At 41.3% G+C, this 21,098-nt stretch overlaps 1 protein-coding gene across 5 annotated transcripts in view; it reads right to left on the bottom strand.

Annotated features, from left to right (window-relative positions):
• ATP2B2 (ATPase plasma membrane Ca2+ transporting 2) overlaps nt 1–18,376 on the bottom strand; it is a 411,315-nt gene extending 392,939 nt beyond the window's left edge. For 2 of the 5 annotated variants that reach the window (XM_027738163.2, XM_027738225.2), the window contains exon 1: nt 18,271–18,376. The gene's annotated coding sequence lies outside the window, so the exon portion shown is untranslated. The remainder of the gene's footprint in view (nt 1–18,270) is intronic. The other 3 variants (XM_027737921.2, XM_027738076.2, XM_027738322.2) reach the window with 3 other exon arrangements.
• Between the last annotated feature and the right edge of the window lie 2,722 nt (nt 18,377–21,098).

Here is a 21,098-nt window from a genome sequence, read left to right as displayed (position 1 = left end):
CTTCAGCAGGGATAAATGAGGCAAAGGACTTTCATTATTATGTACTGATAGTTCTGAAAGGGCAAAATAGTAAGTCTTCACAGCTTCCTCTGGGAAAATCAAGATAAAAAATGTTTGATGCCAACAATGGGAAACTTCCTCTAAGCTCTTACCTAGGAATACAGAGAAAGGCTGGGCCAAGGAAACAGTTAAGAAAGAGGCAGAAAAATAAACCAAAATTGCTGTAAGTTTGCTTGGTATAGTGAATTCTGAGGTCTTCTCCTCCTCAACAACTAGCATTTATACTTTGACTCCTCCTGGTTTGGAATGCTAAAAATAATTAATATTTCAGCAAGGATAAAAGGCTGTGGAGCTGGCAGTCACTTACTTACCTAGAGCAGAGGTAGTCCCCAGAGGGCAGGTGTTCCACAAACATCCCTCCAAGCCAGGAGTGGAAGGGCCACTTCCAAGGATGAGAAAGCAGCTCAGTCATTATTCATTTTTATTGCACTGGTACCCAGGCCCTGCATAAATATTATTTCTGTCTCAGTAGTCTCTTGCTGAGCCAACCAACAGGATGCCAATTAGTGATCACTTTCTAATCTTATTTTTAGTCCTCTGCATTAAACATCTATTTACTGCTAAACTGACGGAGGTCCCTTTACCCACTGAACGGTCCAAACAACATTTCAGCTCCTGAGAGCTATGTGATATTTATTCTTTCTCTTAATACCTTTGTAACCAAAACCCAAAATAGATAAGAAAATAGATAAGAAAAAACAGAAATCTAGGTACACACATATAAAAGTCTACGTCCACATGCAAAGAATAAATATGCACTATATTTCTACAACATCTAGACCAGAAAAAACTTTAATTATCGTGGTGTGTATGTAAATGTCAAACATATTAGCAAGATGCAAGGGAGACACATGAAGCAGTCTCATAAAATAAAAAATATTTAAATGCCAGGAAAGTGTAATGTATTGCTAATTTCTGCAGTCACTGCTGCTATGTTTCTGTGCTCTATTCAGTAGTCAGACGTGAAATGACATCTTTCAGAAAAATATTTAGCCTACTGCCCCTAAAACAAACAAAAAGAAGTAAACATTCCTTTTGCGCCCCAGGATACAGAAAACAGAAAGATTGCTTACTCTGGGTGGTAATTAAATGATCCTGAGGACAGCATGTGAGTGTTTGTGTGCATGCACACACTCACCATCTACCCCCAGTTGTAATTAAATGATGCTGTGTTTGTACACACACACACTTATCTTTGCCAAATCAAAGAGCGCTGAAAAACAGATCAAACAGAACAGGAAAATCAGCTGAGAGTGAGACAGAATGCATCAGGTTTCAGGCTTTCCTAAATCTGTCGTGTACAAAGAGTTGGTAATTAACACGTGGTAACCCTGCAAACAGCACAGCCCTGTCCTGGACCCTGTAATTCATAAGGCTTTTGACCTGTATGGGCAGAGAAGAGAAACCTTTACGAAGGTCAAACAAGTCATTATTCTTCTCATTCACATCATTTACTTTAAAACTTGGCATTTCTAAATTTGCCCATGACATCACAAAACGTTTTGAATCATTGACATGGGGTTACAAATGTGACTAGAGCAGCACTAAACAAAACTAAGGTTACAGGCTTTGCTAAAAGGCATCGACAGATTTACAGCAACCTCTAAAGCTTTGCCATGGTGGTACTGGTTGCACTTCCGAGCCAGTTACACTTTCTCAGCAGAAAATGAATTTTTAGAGTTAACACACCCAGTCAAGTGACTCCGTGGAGAATTTAAATGTCTCTATAATTATTTTTTTATAAATCTTTATGGCTCATCTTTCTAAACAGCTGCATAAAGAGGAAGTGTACTGAAAATTAAAAGTACTTAATGCACACTAAAAGGCAGAAACTGAAAGGAAAGTTTATTTTTGTAAGACCTGTTGAGGGAGGAGAAACTTGCTGTCTGTCTGTACAGACTCAGAGATTAGGTGACCACTAGAAATAAGATGTATGGACAATTTTGTTTATATTTTCAGTAGCTTGGAATCACATTCAGCCTTAATTGCTGTTTTCCTACCCTACAGTTATTAAAAGTATTCTTCTCTGTTTCTAGAGGGGAACCACAAGACATTATTTCATCCATAGGGTAGGTGAAAGAAGAATAACTTACCGATGTTTTCTTAAAAACATTTGTAATTAAGATGTGATTATGATGCACATTACCAATGTCTCTGCTCAGCAATATTATTGCCGCTGGTAACAGTGCTTATTTTCAAGTATTTTACCTATTTTCTGCACTAATTATCTGTAAAAGGTAACGTTTTTTCATATTAATTTGTCCATTTATTCACCTTCTGTTGTTCCATTGATGGCCAAGCGAGAAACTTCATGAACCATCAGATTAGAAAAACTGAAGAAAAGCAGTGACTTATCAGAAATGCAAAGGCAGGCAAACAGTGAGGACATACCTGTGCTCTCTCCAGGAGGGAGCAAGCCCACCCCATCCAAACACACTTAGGAATTTGCCTTTACCTGCATTTAGCCTGAAGTCAACAGAGGAAATGGAAAACCACACCTGGAGTCAGTCTGGACACTCAGACAGGAGAGCAGGTGCAACAACACGTTTCAGGTCTCTTTGTCATTTTGCCCACAGAGGACTCTTCAGTAGTTGCCCATCTTCAGCCCAACAGGAAAAAAACCAACACAAAACACCTGTAGACAAAGCTCTGCCTCTTCCCTCTGCTTCTGGGCAGCTTTTTGGGGGAGTGTAGGCAGTGAAGGTTTTGCCTCATCCTCTTATCCTCCTCAGAACTCACTCGTGTTAACAATTCAATTAAAACGCTTTCAAAAGATTTTCGACCCTTATGGCCTTATTTTTGGTTTCATCCAATACTTGAAAACATTGAGCTAAATTCTATCTGAATTGAGATTGGAAAAAAAAAAAAAAAAAAAAAAAAAAAAAGAGAAAAGGACAGGTTTCCACCCATCTTACACCACAAACCACAAACTTTCTCTTGGTCAAGGCATTCCCCTCACTCACCCTGGCCCGGCTGCCTCAGGTAACAGTGTCAGCTCCTGTAGCCTATTCAAGCCCAGCTTCCTAAATGCTGATTTTCCTCCAGTTTCCAGTGTTGCAAGCCAGGGGAAGTAAAGCTGGATGCTGAGAAATGCAGACACAAAACATACTCTTCCCCACCTGAGAGTAACTGCAGACTCAGCCAAGGATTTCCCTGCATGCTCTTTTGAAAGAGCCCTGGGAATACAATTCATTTTTTATGCCTTCATCCACTTCACACAGTCATCAGACCTGAAACTTCTCCCAGTGAAAACACACACAATACACTAAACTCTGCTGTCTGAAGAGATACTTGTCATATTTGTAGCACAAGAGATCCCCTTCACTCCTGAGGCTGCCCAGAAAATAGAGATTATAGGATATCCTAATCTGGGACTACCTAATTTTATAACCTTGCTGTTCCCTAAAAAGTATTTTGCATGTATCAAATATTATTTTTTTTTTAAATAGCCTACCAGGACAGTTGAATCCTCTGGAAGTTTAAGTCTACAATTAGAATTATCTTTCGGAGGATTTATTCCAACACCAGTTTCTCCTCACCATAACCACACTGGAGTTCCATACAACTTAGCTGATTATCTGTGGGGCTTCAATATTAAGTTTATAGATACTAATCTGACAGAACTTGGATTTAATTTCTTGAGAAAACAGCTCTTTTTTTTTTTTTCCAAGTACAGGAAAATGCTGAATTCTATGACTTAATTTCTATAATCTATTCCAGTACAACGGCACCACAGAGCAGACCAAGGCCCAAACTTCACACGCAGTTTCTTCACTTTCAGCCACTTTTCTCAAGTTCATTAAATGACTCTGTGCCTGTAAACCTGCTGGCAACTGGATACTCCACTTTCCGTGCCCTTCCTGCCCCAGTGAGTTTAAATGCTGTTTTACACTCTCAATTGAACATTAAAAGGGCAATGTTACACACCAGGAATTTCGTGCAGCTCTACTAGTGTTGACTGCTGTAGCAGAGGACTGGCTTCCAAAGCAGCCCCAGAATTATCTTGTAGACTTTATTACCAAGAAATTGAAAAGAACCCTAATCAGCTCATTCCTTATAAATAGGAGGAAGAAATAAACAAAATTAAGGGTTTGTTTCTTTTTAAAGCAGCGTTTGAGGCAGTTTTAAATATCTTTCTGCACGGTTATGATGGATTTTTTTTAAAGCAGCATCAAAGAGAAAAAAAGTGGTTTTGTAGTGTTATCTGACTCCAGGAACTACAACTTGCAAGCAAACATCACACACAATGGAGATGATGCAGAGGAAAACTCGTGCCAGAAACAGAAAATTAATTAATTTAATAATGTGTAACGTCACAGCCCTATACTCATCTATAAAAAGCACACCTCTGGTGTCTCCCTGGCTACAGAATTCCAGCACCATCCTCGGAATCTGGTGTCTTCTAAGATCAAATCTTCAGCTTCAGCCTGCCTTACTATTTATAGCTGGACAGGGTTTCACAAATATTTGTAGACAGGAAGTGGTTCACAGAAGTTCCTTGTAATTCCTAGTTTTACATACACGAAAAGTTATTTGTCCCTCAGAAAGCTAAGACATATTAATAGGCATCTTTATGTAGTATACACCTTTAATGTATGTTGTATTCAAATGTAAGCCTTTACCTTACAATTATCTCAAACAACCATTCATATAAGTAACAGTAATGTTGTGTTATTTCTATGAATCCAGCAAAGATTACAACAGCTAGACTCATTTGGGAAGAACTTCAACTCCTAGCAACCCTTCTGGTGGTAAAAAAACATCTTGGATAATAGACTGGGGACAGGAAAAAAAAAAAAAGAGAGAGAGGAAAAAAAGCAATTTGAAAATATTCTGAGTTTCTCAGACCAAAGCTGTTCTGAGCACTGTTACTGTACCTTTAACATCCACAGTCCTGCTGGGTAAGAATGAGAACAGTGAATACAAAAAGCTGCCATCAATCCCATCGTGCTAAAGCAAGAGACCAGCACAGACACACAGGAGCTGATCCCTGAATGCAGCTGAAGGAAACCTGCCTTCCACGTTCAGGGAGGATTGGAAAGGAGAGAATAAATTGCTTTGAGTTGACAGATACATTTTTTCCTCCCTTATTACACCCTTTCTCTCCTATTCCTATGCACGGGCTCCTGCACACATTTCCACATTCACTTGTAGGTCATCTCAAACAGAAAGGAAGCGTCCAGGAAAATGCCACGGTCCTGGATTTGGGGGGAGAGGGAGGACTGAGCCAAGCTTCCGGGTCATCACTGCCTCTGCAAGTTGATTACTCAACTCCCTGCTAATCTGCTGCACAATGCAATTTGATTTCGGTTTCCCAAGGAGGTGGAGGGAGGGAGAGAGGAGAATGTATCCAGCTGATGAAGCCATGCTTAGGTTAAAATCCGCTGAAAGCTCTCTGCAGGAAAAGGCATGGAAGGCACTGCAAAGGAATTAATAACTGTTCATGTTCCCCCACTACCTTTTCCTTTATTAAATATTTTTGTTAACTGAATAAGCATGACCATTTTGTTCAACTTTACTCACAATATCCCCTAACACACACAAAATCCTTTTTTGAAAACGGAGTTTTTTTCCTAATAGGAACAAAAGGTGATTCTGTTTCTTGGATTATTTTTCTTGATCAAAAATTATAATTTTTTTTGGTATTTAAAATTACTACTGGTACTTCATATACAGCTTAAAATATTTTTCCTTCTCCTGGAGGCAAAATTTAAAGGCCTCTGGCACCTTCATTGACTAAATGATTAAGAACTTATTTGCCATGCAACCTTAACAAAATAGCTCTGGAACATTTTATTAAAAATGCTGAATTTCTTTTCGGTGAGGAGGAAGCTTGACAGAGAGTTATATTTTGCAGAACTGGTTTGTCTCATTACATAAAGGTTTCAACATTAGACCATCAAACGCTTCATCAGTTTACTTCCAATCTAATCCAACATTTCCCCAGCAATATCCTACTAGAAGTCACTCAATCTGCATATTTCACAAAGAGCAGCTCATTAGTTCCTTGTCTCCCAACCTGCTTAATTACATCACGCAGTAAAACCTCATTCATTTTAACAGAAGTCATTCTGCAGACTGATTTTTGTATTTTGATCCCATTTCTAACAGATGCTTTGAACCTTGTTACAGAAATTGCCCTTCACACAGCATAAAGTTCAAAAAGATAAAGCCCATTTTGTGTAACTTATAGTGCCAAATGCAGCCCATGAAGTCAGAGACCATCACAACATCACCAGGGTTTGTAACAGCTGACCTTTGGATCAGACTAAAATGGCACTTCTTCAAAGCTGGGTCTGCTCTAATCAAATACAACGTAAAGCAATAAGGGACCTCCACTGAAATATGTACAGAGGGGTGTTTTTAATTATACAACTGAAATATTTCAACTATTGCACTGGGGAGATTTGCATGAGCTTATTGTGACTTTACAGACTTGATCTGGTTTAAATTATGAAAGTCCTTTATAACTTCCTACAGAAGGACCCAGATTAGAGTTTCTTTAATCAGCTCAAATGTATAACATTTGAATTAACCATTCTTACAGTGTGCTTTTCCTGGTGGGGGCTTAATGCAGCCACACGAAATGGGTACAGAGGCTTGTTCAACAGAAAAACATGAAGTAAACAAAGCAAAGGCAGCGAGCCTGTGACTGACAGGCAATTAGCACTGGGTATGACTCGGGTCCTACAGACTTCTTTTCAAACAGTCCCAGTACTTCAAAGACTATTTTGGAAAGTGGTCTTCTAGATCCACTTGCCACATATACATATATATATATATATATATGTGTGTGTGTGTATATATGTGTATATATATATATATGTATATGTGGCAAGTGGCTCTAGATATATAAGTGGATCTATATATGTAAGTGGATATATATGTGGCAAGTATATATATATGTATATATATATATATATATACACCAAATCACCATGGTAATTCTGTTTCATTAAAATATCAATATTTTTCAGTCAAAACTTTGTTTTATCAGAAGTCCAACTACTCGCTACTTCACCCAGATTTTCATTGGAAATAAAAATTGTTATAAGTATCCTCAGCTGTGAAGGTGACTCTCATAACTAATATACTGAAATGCATTTGGGGCATCCTGGGCTGATTAATTTTAAGTGATCTGAGATGTGAAAGCTGAGCTGTCAATCAGAGCAGGGACTGGGAGCAGGTTTCTCAAAAGCCAATCTGTACCTCAAAATCCCTGACAAGGGAGTGACACACTGAAGTTTCCACCTCAGTGGAAATGTACGTTTTATAAACTCCATTTTCCTACAAATGAAAAAAAAAAGTCTGGTTAGCTGTGTATGGCCACGTTATAAAAAACCAGGATGCGTTGTATTTTCATTATTTTAGCCTGATCACAGTTTCTAATTCTCACTTTCTGATCAATCCTGCCACCACAACCACTACTAGCTCTATGTGAAGCCTTTCCAGAGACAAGATGACCAAAAATAGTTAGGAACTCTCTTTTAAAAGGGACTAAAACGTTGGAAAAAGTGCAATAGTTAACTAGATTGCATCATAAGAAAAGAGCTGCTAAATATTTTCTGAGAAAATAAGAGATCTTATGTAGGTAACTCTAAAATTGAGAGCCAGGTGGTTTTCACATGTACTCAAAAACTCCTGAGCAGTGTTAACTGGGGTACCCGGGGCCAGAAGCTCCTGCTTTGAACTCCTGAGCACAAACTGCTTCTCTGATGTCAGAAGGAAAATCCTCACTCTATAAGTCGTGCTGAGACATTGGAAATTCACTTTAGTAGGTAACACAGGCCCTACAAGGGCAGCAGTTTTCAATAAGTCTGATCAATTTGCAAGCAATAAGAGAACACAATTTTTCGGAATATCGGCACAAAATTACTCTCTGATACTTTCATGTCCAATAGTTCTCCAAATTAATTGGTCAGTGCACAATGCCAAAAATTTCATAGAGAATATTACAGCACAAAAGGCTCACAACATACCCTGTGTCTGGGGAGAAAAATCATCCTTCCCACCAGGTCTGTCCCTGCAGATACAGCCCCTAATTCAACAAAGCACTTAGGCCTGATGTTTGGTGCTTTATTCCAGCAGAATTCAAATGCACATGTAAGTGCTTTGTTGAACAAGGAGAGATTTAGGCAAACGCTTAAGTACTTCACTGAACTGGGACCAGGCTACTATTTATAGAAAGCTTTTTGTTCTGGTTTTATTGTTCAACACTTAAAGTCGTCCTATGGCTTTTTCTTCCCTGTACCTTCCCCTCACGCAGCAAAGCTTTTAGGGCTACAATTTTCTTCCAGATGTCCCAGGTTTAAAATCAGGATGGATATCGTAAGCTCCTCCAATTACATTTTTTAATCGTATTTACACAGAAATATGCCAAAAAAAAAAAAAAAAAAAAGAGAGGCTGGATGGCAGGAAAGTTATGAAGCCAAAAGTTGTGTGTAATAACAGGATGAAAAATCCCATCCCATCCCACTCCCCCCCCAGCACTGGAGCATTCACATAGAACCAAACACTAACACTTGCACCCATAAGTGTTCACTCCGACTTCTCCCAGCACCCTTCCATGTGCAGTGCTCCATTCCACATAGAAATTCAGGCAGGGGCATATCTGAAGCAGAGTTTTATTCATCTTGAAAAGCCATCAGTGTTGTACACTCTTTGCTCTGCAGAGGCAGGTTGCAAACAGCACCGAGTGGTGTTGTGAGGAGACAAAAATACTACTGAATGACTTCCAGTTCAACACCAGCAGCTCTGTATTTTCTTTCTTTTAAAAAATATGACTCTATTGCAGAGGGATCTGGACCTACCAGCTCATCTTTCAGTGTCTTCAGTGATTAACCAGTGTCTTTTCACAGACATTGGTATGATAACTAAAATTCCACGTCTCCTTAAAAAATCTCTAAATATTTCATCTGTTTTACTAACAGTACAAGCAGTCCACTGGTGTTCTTTTACAGATCTCATGTCCCCCACAAATACACACGTGGGGCTTCTCTATCTGTACACAGATTACCCAAAGCCAGTGCTGTGCTTCTGGGATGCTTGAAAATCTGGTTGGATAAAGCCGGTAGGTTTAACTGACACCCCTGGAAAAGGCAAGTTTCCCTCCAAAGCCACAGCAAACGTGAGACTGTTTAGGAATTCAAATGGTTTAAGGGGAAAGGATTCATCTTGACATTTTTTGGTAACGGAAGGAGAGAGCTAAAACGAAAGGAGAGGCAGCAGAAAAAGAGAAGGAGTGATGAAAAGAGGCAGCTCCGGCTCCTCGGTGGTGCGTGACAGCAGCGGCTGCGGCAGCGGCCGTGCCCGTGGGAGGGAGGGAAGGCAGGGAAGGCAGGGAAGGCAAGGGAAGGCAGGGCACTGCTGCTGGTGTTTGATGCAGAGCCTGCGCTACACAGCAGAGCCACTGCGGAGACCCCTTCCCACTTCCCTTCCCAGGGAAATCCACCACTGAGCTTTCGCTATGGAAATCTGGCCGAGAGAAACTCCCTTCGCCTGATGCTTCCTGCGCTCAGGGGAACAGGGGCTCCTGTGTCCCTGTAAACACTTGTACGGAAACAGCGGCAAAGGCTCCATCATCCCTTCCTCCTGTGATTCAGGACTTTCACCTCTGGCTGCCAAGACGGGCAAAACCATCCCCCAAAAGCACATTATTTCATCAGAGCGCCCTAACAACCAAGCCACTGAAATCACTGAGAGAAACTTTTCACCATTTTCAGGAGGTACTGAATCAGACTGCAATAGCCTTCAGCTGAATTATTAATGGTACCTTGTAAGCCATTATCATGGGAAGATCTCTATTAGTCAACAATTTAGAGTGCTGTTTTCAAAAACATCCACCTTAAAGGATGCACAGATTCCATTGACAAGCCAACAGGACTTAAAATTCCATTTGGCTTCCATTCCTCCCCTTTTTAAAAATCCTGCTGTTAATACATTAAACCTTTCTACTGCATTATCTATAACTTCTTTGACAATCAGGCCATAAATGCTACTTTACAAGAATATAACATTTGGTGCTAAGTTTACAAATGCTATTTTCCCTCCCTGGAGCAGGATGAATTTTAATAGCAGGGTATTTAGTTCTAGGCAGGTTCTTCTATTTGAAATGCAAAGGTTCTCAGAATGGTGCCCTCAAGAAGAACAGCAAAAATCCTGGTGTTTTCATGTACAGAGGAGACTTGGTTGGTTGTGTATATGCAGAACCTGACACACTTTCTTCTGTTTAAGGAAGTGGCTTTAATACTCTTGATGAATAACATTACAAATATCTTGCAGACACAAACAGTGCTTTAGCACTTACAACAGCATTTTCTACCCAAAATTCCCAGGAGCTTTACAAGCAGTGATGAATTAACCCTTGAAACATTCAGGTTGGGTTCACATTGCAGCAGTTTAATTATAAATCTGAAACAACAGCCCAGCAAAGACAAGGAACTTGTATGAAGGCAGAAAATGCCCCTTAAGAAAGCAAGTAAAAACACACAGAGTCTTAGTTCCCCATCCCACCACATACACGCATTTTTTTAGTCTTTCCATGATGCTGCCTTGAGGAGGAAACAAGGGATATTATGAAGTTGGAGCTGTGCTAACAAGATAAAGGTATGAACATGGAAGTCATTACTAACACTGCAGCTGTATTTTATTCTGATGAATAGGAAAATATTGGCTGAGATTTTAAGGGCAGCAATACATTTCAAGTAAGCTTTATCACAAGTCAAGAGAACTCACTTGTACATTGAAAGGAAGACGTGAAGGAAGCACAAAAAAGAAGTGGAATTCAGGGCAACAGCTTCAGCAAACTCAGTCAAATGATTTGTAATGGCTCCTGAAGAGATGATCAAGGAGTTCAGGGAACTGATAATTACCAACAAAGCCTGTATAAAATAGTGCAACAGATTATCTCAGTGCAGAGGGACCACAGGAACATTGTAAGAGACCATTTTATTGTTACACCCAGTCTTTAAAGGCTTTGACTGTCAGAAGAGGTTGTACAGAGGGTGAAACAAGTGTACTTAACAAAGAACTGCACAAACCTCTCAGGTCTGATCCAGACGAGCCAACACAGGAAAGGATCAACAACTAATGAGGGACATAAAAAGGCAATAGGAAAAGGATCTATAAATACAACAGAAAAAAAAGTGGGAGACAAAGATAAGGAGGGATTTTAGTATTTAATAGGAAAGGAGAGAAAATAACAGATGGCAAAGAGAAGGCTGAAGTATTCAGTACTTCCTTCATATTCTTTTAATGTCTCCATCTAAAGGATAATGAAAAGCAAAAAAATTTCCAAAGTGATTCTTACCAAGAAGACAGGATTAGAGGCCTGAAGAAAAAAAAAGAATAGGCTAAAAAGTATCAAAAGAAGCCAGACATATTCAGTCTGATAGAAAATGAAGTTCACTGCAGAGTACTTAGGGAATTACATAAAGCCATCCCCAAACATTAGCTATTATATTCAATAATGCACAGAGGGTAAAGTTCCCAAAGGACAGTGGAGAGGCAAAATCAGTGTGCAGCTTCAAAAGGAGAAGAGGGTCCAACTCAAGGAACTATAAACCAATCCACCTCCCTTTTATACTGAGGAAAAGGCTGAAACAAGTTTAATCATCCCTACAGCACCTGAAGGATTAAGTGCCTGAAATTAATGAGGATGTGAAAGCAAAGCCATTTCCTTTTTGATGTGGTGACTGGGCCACCCCAGAAGGACAACCCAGGAACAGGCAGTTCAGACTGTCTACAGAAAGGCTTTCAGTAACTGGCCAACATGATATTTTCATGGGGTGCAAGGACTGACATGAGATTGCAGATTAGCAGGGGGTTGATATGAAATTGTGCACAGTTTCTTTAAAGAAAACCAAACAAACCAACCCTCACATTAAAAGTGATCACAAAACTCCCTGTCAGTGGAATGCATCTCACAACTCACTGTACACATTAGAAAATTCCAGTAGAGAAAAACGTTTGTGATGCAAGCAGATGGGGTCCAGATCATCTTATTCCACAAACAAACAAGGTCAAAATTCACAACGAAACTTAATACATTGAAGAACTTTTTGAAAAGTGAAGTGTAAGCAGAGAAAGTGCAAATCTAGACATCAAGTGGAAACACAAAACAGAAATAAGCTGAGTTCTGCTGAAAGGGATCTGGAAGACACTGTAGACTGTGAGTAACAAACAGTATAATGGTATTTTTAAAAAGGCATGTGTCACACCAGGATGTCTAACAGGAGTGCCACACACAGAGTAACCTTTCCATTTTTCTCTATGTCCAGAAACTTGCAAAACCTGAGTGGGGGGAAAAAAAAAAATCACAAGAAAAATTCACAGTAAATGTAACTCTGTCTTGTCATCTTATTTAGCCAGGGAGCAATAAAAGTCAGCAGTGCCAAGGGAAAATATGAGGGGAACACTGTTGAGTCACACAAAAAGCAATGTAATACTGTATCTTTTGGAGGGAACATACCCATTAACACCAAACTTCACAGGTCATAATGGCATTTTCTTGTTCCTATTGCTCTCAAAGTCTTTAGCACTTGACACAGAATCACCAGGGCTACAGAGTGTAACACATTGATTTTTCAAAGTATTTAACCTCTCAAGAATCATTGTAAGTCTTCCAGATAGATCCTTGTGGCATTTGTATGTTTAACCAAAAAATGGGCCTAGTTTTTGTCAGGGCTTTCGGACACTTGGTACTCACTTTAATTAAGAAAAACCCAGTAACGTGGAATAGATCTTTTCCAGATAAAATTTTGACATTTTCCTTTCATGTAATTACTTTCCACTATTTATAGGCCAAAACTCACGCCAGTCTTTTATTTTTAGTTCATATAAACTGATTTAAAGCTTGTAAAACACTTCACAAATTAGAACATGCAGACTGTAGAATAAAGCAGTGCATTAACACTGCATTTGAATTTAAGACTACAAGTTCAATGCAGCAAAGCAGTTGTGTATGCACCTAATATTGCCACCAATTAGTTATTATTGTGTAAGTTTATTCTCAAAACTACCATTTTGCTTTTTCTGTGACTGTAGGCCAGCACCTAAAAATGCACAGATCCACTTCCTCAGATGAAAAAGAATATAAATCTTAATTCTTTTAGAGTAATTACCTTAAGCTTCAGCAGTTGCTGAGAAATCTGATGTTAGCAAAGAATATGTTTCTGCTCGACTATCATAAATCTCATTCATACTGCTGCTTAAAAATATTTTGAGACACCTATTAAAATACTTTCTAGGAACCCATCAACCTATTGGAAGTTTTCAGTTTGGGTTACAGAGAACATTCCCTGAAAACAAAATTCCTATTATTTCAATCCTCTTAGACAGTATTAGCCTCTTCAAACAATAACTACATTACAGAAAGGTTTGTAACACCAAGAAAGTACCTGAGTCACAAAAAATGAAATGCTGGATTGTCTAATATATGGCCCTATTTTGTATGCTCTGCTGAATCCAATCACACCTTCCATGATGGAAGATTTCCCATTAATGGGAATAACTTCTACTGATGAAGAATTGCTATTCAATAAGCAGGACAGAAAACAGATGATCAGCAAATACATTCAAGGTGACACTGTGACTTTTGCACAGGAAAGCTGCCCAGAGGCTTGGAATCTCCTACTCATAATGAGATAACAAAAGGAATATGCTTGGTGTTTGTTTCACTGATAACCACCAAGGAAAAGCTCCTGTTCACCAGAGAACTCCTGAGCCTAAACCATTTCAAGAAGAGATACAGGTGATACAGGGCAGACATCAGCAGCTGCAACACATTTAAGCAATCCCTATCCCTGCTCCAGGACTTTAAAGTAGATATAATTTTCATGAAGTTCAATATAAGTTATTTAAAGCACATTAAAAAATAAATTGGGCTAAAGGCAATTCCCCAAACACTGTGGAATTAATGACTTATTAATCTTAGAAAAGAAATGCTGAGTAGAGACAGCTGCAGTATTCTGGCTTCATAATGCAAAAAGGTTTTCAAAACTTGAAATGTGCATCCAGGCTCAAACTGCTGCAGAGTTTGGTGGCTGTGAGAGGGAAATGTGATTTGGTCTTGCAGCTCCAGGTCCTGTCCCTTCAACAGCCAGAATCAACCCTTGATGAATTTGCAAACCCCTGCGACTGGTTTCTGTATATAGATACAATATATGTATATTGTATGTATATATACATACATTGTATATAATATACATTGTATATTGTATTTTGTATATTGTAATTGTATATTATATAATATACAATTATATAATATATGTATATTCCGACTGCTACATGCAGGCAGGAAAAGCATCTCCTTCACAAGAAACACCAACGAAAGAAGGCAGGTTTGGTCCTGAAAGACCCAAGGCTATGACTTTTTAAAGGTGTCCCACTAGACAATGAATAAATTCGTTGGGCAAACAAAGATTCTTTTATTATGGCAACTGTACTACCCAATACACAGCACTGCTGCTGCTGCTCTTCCACAGATGTTCAGCCATCACACCACAAGGCTGCCTTCACGAGCCTTTGGCGCCCCAAATGTGGCAACCTGGGGGAGCTGAGCAGCTCTTGGGATGTATGGCCTTGGAATGGGAGTGATGGGAAGACTGTAAAACCTGCCAGCAACACAGGGCCTTCAGATGAGAGGAGAGAAAGAGCTGAAGGCAGATAAATAAGCTCCCACAGGGGAATTGCTATTGAGGCCATGAGGGCACTGACCTGAACACTCAGACTGAAGAAAAAGGCTCTTCAGAAATGTCTTTTCTGCACTCTTAAAGGTGTACAATGAACCCTCCAAAACACGCTTCTTACTGTGTTAAATATGCAGCAGCTCCTGCCTCCAAGACATATTTAAACCTTTTTTTGGTTTACATTCCAGAGTGTGGAGGGTGTCCCCGCAGCACGCCAGCTATTTTATTTATATGTTACAAAATATTCAAGAATTCTGAACATAACGTTCAAAATATGTAAGAACAAGGCCTTTTACATAATGACCTCTAGATATAAGGCCACGCTGATGCATATGGAGTGACTCAGGATTATGCCAGTTACACAGCCCTTAGGATATGCTGTATCAGATCACATAAATGTGAAGAATTGGTCACACCTGTAAAAAGGAAACCTGAAATATTTCACTGCTAAATGACCATTTATGAAGAGGAAACCTTTTTTTCAGAGTAGGCTTTGGCAAAAAATAAGCCTTTCTGGTTTAACTGATAATTCTGTAGCATGAGACCAATATGTATCTCAGCCTCTGTGACACACATTACTGTCACTTCTACCATCCTATTATACACCAATATTATTTGTTCATGCTCACTTTCCCTTTCGCAGATACTTTGGATTTTTTCTTTTCAGATAATTATAACTATTTTATCCTTTTGCATTTGCCATTTCTATGCTTCAAATAGTCTGCATTTCTATTTATCTAGTTTTTACAGTTTTCTTCTTTCAAGGGACAACTCAAGTTCCACTTTGAACTTTGTGAATTGCAGACATTTGCTGCACAGTATACATTATATGTAAAGCTGGTTTTAAACAGAATTCTTCAGTCTGACACACACATTCCAATGGTAAGCTTCATCAGAAGTTTGACCTTTGTTCAGATGTTTATTTTAAAAGATTTCAGCAGCCACACAATTTTGTTTAAATGTAAACATTAGTCCTGTTCCCAATTATCTTCTCCACTATCATCTCCCATCAGACTGTCACTAAAACAATCACTTATCTCTTGCATAATTGCTCTGCTTTTTCTTCATGGTTAACAGAGATTATTTTTTTTCCAACTGCAGCCAACATCCTGCACCTTTTCTGAGGTTACAATGCAAGTTTTAGGGTGTTTTGAGTAGCAGAACTTTCTTTTTAACCTCACTTGCTATATTTTAAACTGCCTATAATAACCAGAATATGCAGGTTTTGTTGATGTAGATAAACTCTAAACAAGCACTTAGAGGATTATCAATATTCAAACAGTCCTAATTTCTACTCACACAACTGAAGTCCCTGTGGTAAGTGACCTGAAGTGCTTCATTCTTGGCTAACCATGGATGAAGAACCAGACAAAGGCACCAGGTTTGACTCAGCCATGTACAAAAAGGTAGCAAACCCTTTCTGAGGTGCCCTAATGTGACATGGGACACAGTGGGCACTCAGAGCCCTTGGAGGCAGTGCCAAGGCCGGGGGGGACCCCGAGGCATCTCCAAGTGCCTGTTTGGGGAAAATCAAACCAAACCCAGCCCACGGGCTATGATAGTGGTGCATTCAGTCTCCCCACTGTGCTACTCAAAATGAATCCTATCAGGGTGACAGCATTACAGGACACCATAGAAATATACCCATCATCTCCCCATGGAACTTGTCAAAACCAACAGAAATGTGCTTGGTATAACCAGGAAATAGGGAATTGAATGGTTAAAAGACATGGTCTGGACAGAGAGATGTGCCAGACATTTGGATCAATATCACATCCAATAGCCTGGATAATCAAGAGGCTGTGCTCCTGGATTTACAGCAGGTGAGCAAAGGACAGTGCTGGTAATGATATCAAATAGGAATTCAAGCTAGCATAAAACTCTGCATTCATTCCATTAAAAGTTAAAGTGAAGATGTTCATACTGACACTAAACTAATACATATTCTTTTGCTTTAGGAAGAACTTTCTGCGATCTTCACTTTGAAAACGGAGCTCAGCATTAGGTCAGGAAGTCATTAAAAATACTGAGTTTATTAGCAAGATACACGGACATACATAGGCAAGCAACCTCTTCTTCACACAAAAGTCATGAAAACGCTGAATCCTATTTGAGTCACCACATGAAAATTAGTCACGTGTAGGTGAGGGGACAGGATCAGAAATGAAGTGCTACTTGAGAACACGACGATAGGCATGCAGTCCCACTCAAAGAACTGCTTACATAACTAAGGGCTCGCAGTATCTACCAGCCATACACCAGTATTCTTTAAAAGATTTCTTTTTACTCTTTGGGAGTTGAGTTTCAGCAGTGTCAACTTTCACACTGTTTAAAAACTTACATTTTAGCTTATTTCGGCAGCAGTGAAGTCCTACTCTACACCATTGCTTTCAGCTTGCCTATCTTTCCAGCACCTTATCTTGGTGCTTCTCAAATACCACTTTACTAAAAAATACCCTTTAAATAAAAAGAAAGTAAAGAATGTATTCGCACAGGATTAGGTTGGTGTAATGTGATAAAAGTGCACAATAAGATGGGGGGAAAAACACCCACAAGCAAAAACGATCAGCAAGAAATACACAGAAAGAAGTAAACTTTTTGACAGTTTAATTCAGCAAAAGAGAGGTTTCCTCCACCTACAAGACAACAGGCCTTTCAAAGATACATGACGGAAGACAGTGTTCCTTCTTTCACATTTCTAGTACAGTCTCCAAATCAAGATTTTAGGAAACAAACAAAAAAAAAAAAAAGGAGCCCATTATGTTCAGTGACAGTAGGAAAGCACATCTTGACGACATCCATGCCAAGGTGGTGGCGAGCGGGACTACAGCGGCCACCTCTGCGGGCGGCTGGTGCACCGGGGGGGGACCTGGGCAAAGTTACCGCCCGCCGCACTTCTCCTCGGGCTCGGAGGTGCTCGGAACGCCTCGCTGGAGCACTGCAAGGCTTTGAAAACTACTGCTCGTACCACATTTAAATCCCCCCGTGAAAAAGAAGGGGAAAAAAATATCCCCGGTCGTAGCAGAGCTCAGCCGCAGGCGCTGGGCGAGCTCCGGGGACACGGCGGGGACAGCGCTCCCGGGCGGGCTTCTCCTTCATCACCCCCGCCGAGGGAGCAGGGCTGCGGGGTATAACCTCCTCCTGACCCTCTCAAATTAATATTTCTAAGAGGAGCATCACCTTCTGGCGCTCGGCGCTGCTCCTGCTCCCGCCGGGCGCGGTGCCTCAGGCGGGTGGGGGGCTCCGGTACCGCCGGGTCCCAGCCCCCGGGCAGGGCAGAGCGCGGCCACCGCCGCCTCCCGACCCGCTCCTGTCCCCGCGAGCCTGAGGGGGACCGACACCGGCGGGTTCCATCCATCCATCCACCGCCCCGGCGCATCCCGCGGCCGCATCCCCGCTGCCCCCGGCGCCGCTCCGAGGCGGGCTCGGCCCCGCCGCCCTCCCCGCGACCCCCTCAAGGTCACCCCAGCGCGGGGCAGCCCCGGGGGCCGCCGCTCCGTGCCCACCCCGCTCCCGCTCCTACCTGAGGCGGCGAGCGGAGCCGAGCGGAGCCGCCGCTGTCCCTTCTCCGGCGGTGCCCGGGCGGTCCGGGCCGCGCTCGGCGCCTCCTCCTGCGCCGGGGCCGCTGCGCTGCGCGGGGAGGCGGCGGCTCCGTCAGACTTAGCGGGGAAGCCCTGGAGGGGGGCCGGGCAGCGCCTCTCCCCACCCCGCGAGGTGCCGGAGCCGAGCCGAGCCTCCCCCGGCGGGGCTGGGGCTCCCCTCAGCGGGGACGGGCTGAGCCGCGCCCCGCTCCGCTCCGCCGGGGGCTGAGGGCAACGCGACCCTCCGCACACACAGGGGCTGTGCGGCCCCACAGGGGCTGTGCGGACACACACACGGGCTGTGCGGACCCACAGGGGCTGTGCGGCCCCACACGGGCTGTGCGGCCCCACACGGGCTGTGCGGACACACACAGGGGCTGTGCGGACACACACAGGGGCTGTGCGGCCCCACAGGGGCTGTGCGGCCCCTCCGCGGGCTCGCAGGCTGTCGAGGCAGTGCCGGGAAGCGAGAGGTGATGCCGCGCACGTGAGGGCGGCTCTGAGCCCGCTTCGGCCAGCGGGGCTCGACCGCGGCCGTTCAGTAGCAGAGGTTTGACACCGTCACCTTTTCTTTTGTTTGTTTGTTGGTTTTTTTTGTTTTTGTTTTTTGTTTTTTGTTTTTTTTTTTTAAATACTCACGGTTTTCAGTCCCAATTCTCCAAAAATCACAAGGGGAAGGCCCGACCTTGATTCTGAGAGGTGGAGAGTCCCACCCTGGGACACGGAAGCTGTGGAAAAAGGAAAAATACATCTGTGTTTTCACTTTCTGGGAGAAGTACAATGTACAGGTGATGGGCATTAAATAGACTAAGCAACTAACACTCCAGTTTTGGAAAATTAGTAATAAAACTCAACCCCACAACTTAGATTTGAAAACACTACTTTTGCTCACAACATTGCTAAAAAGAGGATGACACCTCTGAAACATTGCCAGAGTACTTCATATTGGGTGTTTAATTAAACTATCCTGGTTTTACACATAGGCTTAAAGTAGATTTCATAACAGTTCTCTTGTGCCACATAATCTTTTCACCATGAGAGTTAAAACCAGTTACCAAATGTCTCCAAGACTGAACTGAATCAGAGCAACTTTTGAAGAGCAGAAAAATATATTTGGTAGATAGGATGGGGGGTTTTTTTGGTGTAAAAGATACACACACATCATACAACACCTGTAGACTGCTACAGCAAACAACATTAGTACTTTAATCGGAATACTGGAAATCTTCCACCACTTTTTATTGGTGACTAGCAGTGCTGGCCAGCCCTGCTTGTTGGAGAGATGATACACTGTTAATTATATTCTGATTACTATCTTGGCTTCTTCCTTAACACCATTTAAATTCCAGTCTCAACCTTATCTCATCAAGGACTTAAGGAAAAAGTAGGACAGCCAACATAACAAAAGTACAACTCCCTCCATGTCTTTAAAAACTATTTCTGACTTATTTAAAACCAGGAGAAGCTGTGACCATATTTTTGTAGTGCTTTCAGACAAGCTCGTTAACAAAATCCAGACTTGTAGTTCTCACCAAGCTCAGTTATCAGCTTTGGAATGAAAATCAGAAACCTGTAACTATTCTGCAAATATCTAGATTAGTTTTCTCATTTGATCTTAAACCACATGTTTACTGTCAACTGAGAACCAACATTTCTGGTGCTTTCCCCTGCTACATCTCCCTGGGTCATGACAAAGATCAAACCAACTGAGAAAAACCAGTCAAGAGTAGCAGCATCTCTGTTCTGACAATGCTTAGAAAGATGGCAGAGAAAGCCTGAATGAAATGTTTACAAAAATAATCATGCAAACATTAGGTAAATGTGGTGCTATTTTCAGCTTGTGCTTATTAATCATTTAAAGCAGATGATTGGAGCACCATTTGAAAAGCATTAGATGTGCATTCCTACTGGCTGCCTGCAAAGGCACTTGGCTGGTAATTCTGTGCTGCATAAAAACATGACATCCTGCAGACTGTTTTCACAGAAATACTGAATTCCACACACAGCTACACCTGTTAAAAACTAAGGATCACAGCACAGAGCTCAGGATTTAAATATTACACAGGACAGTCTCCAAACATGTGATTCCTCACATCATAACATCCTCAGCGGGTCAGCTACTGCAGCTGGAATTAATAACACCAGAGCAGTACAAATGATTACTTCCCTTGCTTCCTCTTCATCTTCAGCCCCTCTGGCTGATTTTGTCAACCCCAGTGAAACAGCAGAAGTGTCTGGCTGTTTATCACTTGAGATAAGCAATGACAGGGCAGCTTTCTTCATTTTAATACCTTCTGCCTAGGGAAGTCTTTCCCCATGCAAACAGTGAAGTAGAATTTCATACGTTTCTGACAACTTCAGAAGCTGTCCTTATATTTTTATAGACTACATGACAGAGGTCTCACCACTTCTTTTTCTCCTTTGGAGATCTCTTTCTTTTACTACAGCACTTTTAGGAACTCAACCTCTTATGTACAGGTTTAAGATTGCTTAAAGCATGATGTCAACAAGAACAGCATCAACTAAATAGTAAAATTTAATGCTTCTCATGTTTTGGAGATTAGGACCATTTGTGTCTTTTCCTAAATTCATTGCATCTCTCTAAGTTGAGATTTAGCAATTCCTTTGAATTCTTCCTCATTTTCCTGGTTAATGGGGGAATACATGCATAGTGGAGGTCAAAAGAATGTAGAGGAACAGAGATCATGTTAACACAAAACACTTTGGCACTATGCTTGCCTCAAATTTGAATAAGCTAATAGTGAATTAT

The sequence above is a fragment of the Pipra filicauda genome, unplaced genomic scaffold (assembly GCF_003945595.2).
Source record: "Pipra filicauda isolate LSUMZ 115617 unplaced genomic scaffold, ASM394559v2 scaffold102_size2360937_pilon, whole genome shotgun sequence".
In the NCBI taxonomy this organism is placed as follows: domain Eukaryota; kingdom Metazoa; phylum Chordata; class Aves; order Passeriformes; family Pipridae; genus Pipra; species Pipra filicauda.
The sequence above is the reverse complement of the archived record's forward strand: the minus strand, read 5'-3'. Positions and strand labels throughout refer to the sequence as shown.